This window comes from Micropterus salmoides, unplaced genomic scaffold, assembly GCF_014851395.1.
Source record: "Micropterus salmoides isolate LMB-PRFRI ecotype aquatic unplaced genomic scaffold, ASM1485139v1 Ms_hic_scaffold_3903, whole genome shotgun sequence".
In the NCBI taxonomy this organism is placed as follows: Eukaryota; Metazoa; Chordata; class Actinopteri; order Centrarchiformes; family Centrarchidae; genus Micropterus; species Micropterus salmoides.
Genome location: NW_024043266.1, coordinates 27,523 through 30,632, shown reverse-complemented (window position 1 = coordinate 30,632; position 3,110 = coordinate 27,523). Strand labels below are relative to the sequence as shown.

General features: G+C 41.6%; 1 long non-coding RNA gene across 1 annotated transcript; it reads right to left on the bottom strand.

Moving 5' to 3' along the window:
- Positions 1-994: 994 nt before the first annotated feature.
- Positions 995-1,527, bottom strand: LOC119885077. Its single transcript, XR_005441162.1, has 2 exons — positions 1,420-1,527; positions 995-1,037 (listed from the first exon to the last, which is right to left on the bottom strand). It is a non-coding gene; the product is annotated as an uncharacterized LOC119885077 (long non-coding RNA).
- Positions 1,528-3,110: the final 1,583 nt, after the last annotated feature.

Sequence of the window (3,110 nt, the reverse complement as noted above, 5' to 3'; positions counted from 1 at the left end):
GAAGAATGTACATGTAAGAATCTGTACATTCTTGGTTAAAAGCCATGTGAAATCTCTTTTCTCTTTCGTCTCCTCTCTCCCTGTGTGTATCTCACTGGCGGACTCACAGTGCTTTTTGGAATGCACAGATTTGATTGGCTGCGCAGCATCACATCAGACGATTGGAACACATGCAATTGGTCTGTGAGTTTCCTGTACCGCTAAACCAGTACAGTAAATGCTAGAAAAGCTGCGTGGGTTAAAATAGAAACGCTCCGTCACGAGATGGTAACTCTCAATAATAAATCGTCTGTAGGTCTGGGTCCAGGGAGGACGACGGCTGGGTCCGGATCCGCACCGTGGTCCGCCAATTAGTGACCTCTGGATTAGATTGTATGTAGTGCCTGAAGGGGCAGCGGCCCTTAAAATGGCATCGGCTGTTCATCAACAGCATCATTAGGGCCAAGGTTGTAAAACAGAGGGAGGATTAATGTGAAACTTTTCCTGGGACATTGTGACACAGAAAAGTTCTCTGCAAATTTCTGCATCCCACTTCTGTGGATTCCCCTTTGGATCTGAAAACTTTGGGCCTTGTTGTATGAAGTTTTAAAGCCAAAGTTTATGAGGAATGACACAGCAGCTGCCGGTGTTTGTTGTCCTCTCTCAGTGTGGCTGTGCGCAGATGATACGTAGCTTGTGTTATGTAGGTAGGTTGTAGGTAACGCAAGGAGGGGAATAACAGCAAGCTCAACAGACGTTTCCTAAAAATAAACATTGTTCAAGAGTCCCGCACCGCATGTCCGAGCCAAGTCTGAAGTCTTTTGAGGACGAGTCTCAAGTCAAGTCTGAAGTCACTGTGTGTGCAACTAAAGTGCGACTCGAGTCGAGCGAAACTTGAGTCCCCATCTCTGCTCTGCATCACTAGATGTTACAGCTAATGTTCTACATTGTTCTCCCCTCGCTATTTGAACTGAGCACAGCTAAGCAGACAGATAAACTCCTAGAGTCCTATGTGACAGGTGTATTTTCTTCTTTATTGAGACGTTCCCTTCAAATATCTACAGAGTGAAAGTTAAAGAAAATAACAAAACATAGTTTTCAGGTGCTAAAAAAGGCTCTGGTATGCTACACATTAATGCCATGTTCTGTGTGGACACATTTGCATACATTACTAATACATGCAAAGGAGAATTGCAAACATTTGGCATATAGATAGCAACAAGATGAAACGCTAAGAAATATGTTTGAATAAACAAATTCATTACCATAATCACTACGTAAGAAGTAAACAAATGCAAATTCTAAAGCTACATATAGCAGAGCTGAGTACATGCTACTAGCATGACTTTAACATGAACTGCTATCTGGTAAAACACTTGCAATGCCAAAATAGTCATCGATTATCCCTTTAAGGACATTTTAATCACTAAAAATACTCACAGGCAATGCTTTCCATCAAGCAACAAAGAAGGATGGATGCAGATTCAAAATAATGATCCAACCTCTGTCTCTGTTGGCCATAACTAAACATGTGAGACTTACTTCCTGTTTCCTGGCTGACCTACAACCTTACTATTGGCTAATGCAACACGACATGAATGCAAACAGCAACAGCCCCACCTGCTGGAATGAATTAATCTTGACCAGCACATACATGTTACCTGCTATTTTGGAAAGGAATGTAGCAAACATATGAAATTCACCCAGCGGATTTTTTTTTTTTTTAGAAAGGTCAAACTTAGGGGAGATTGTAACAGAGGTTAGCTCTGGTTAGCTCACGGGAGACTCTCGTTTTTCATTGTCCTCTCATGGGTCACATTTCTCTTGAATTATGACAAATGTTCACAACTTTCTATTCTTTTCTTTACGGTTTCTTGCACTGGACAACACAACTGCCGCACAACTCACTCCCTCTTTCTCTCCCCACTGTGTCGACTCGGACAAATAGCATGCACATAACTCAGAAGAGAGCTCGCGGCCCCGTGGATTTCAGGTGTAAGAAAGGGAATTTGTCAGTAGATGATAGCAAGGTAGAGGAGAGGAGTGCCACATGTCTAATAATGGCTTTTGTGAGGCTTTTTTGTTCACCGCGGCACCGTCTACAGCAGGACTGTGACAACAGATGCTCTAGAGTTGCATCAATTCCGACCTGAGTGTCCAGACTGAGGTCGCATTTAAAAAGATCTGATCTGTATTGGATTTTGACCACACATGGAAGTGGCCAAATTCCGAACTGGAAAAGATCAGATTCCATGCGACTTGGCCTGTTCACATTGTTATAAAAAGATCAGATCTGAGTCACATATGAGCAAAAAATCGGAATTGGGTCACATTGGCCTGCAGTCTGAACGTAGCCAATGTTGCAAACTTGTCGTGAATAGTAGTGTCACAGTCTACAGTTCTGTCTGTTTCTTGTTTTATTTGTAAGTGTCTGTTGTTTGGGTATAGCTTTGTTGTGTTTCTTGTCATGTCCTGATTATCCCTATTGTGTCTCACCTGTTCGTGCACCCTCCCTGCTTGTGTATGTATCTGTATATATTGTCCTCTATTCAGTCTTCACCACAATGTTGTTTGTCATGCATGTTGTTGCAAGTGTCGTTATGGTCATTACTGTTTGTTTCTTATCTTCTTATCCTTATCTTTTCGATTACTTTGTGGAACACCTTGTTTTGTTTGGATGGATTAAATTTGGATGGTTGGATATCTGTGGACTTATTTTTGTTTAACTTTTCTTCTATTTTGGGGTTGCTTGGTTTTGGAAAACCCTGTTAATTGGACATTGCATATGTAAGTTCACTTTTTGGTTTTTGGTTTAATAAATTTGGAGGGCATCCTGAATAACCCTTGTCCTGCCAGAGTACACTGCACCCATTGTGACAAATAGCAGAGACAGATGTTACGTCCCAAGGTCTAGGGGTGTCCTGGATGTAACATAAATGCGTGGCCTCCCACTCTTCCCATTCCCAAACAAGGCCAGCACACAATAAATACAATTTAGCAGTTTTTATTATACATCGGAGATGAGCAGTGCCCAAAACAACAACCAAAACACTAAGAAAACCTAAATCTTTCCTAAACCCAAAACCAAATGGTAATGGTGGAAAAGACAAAGCTCTAAAACTAGGCTTCTA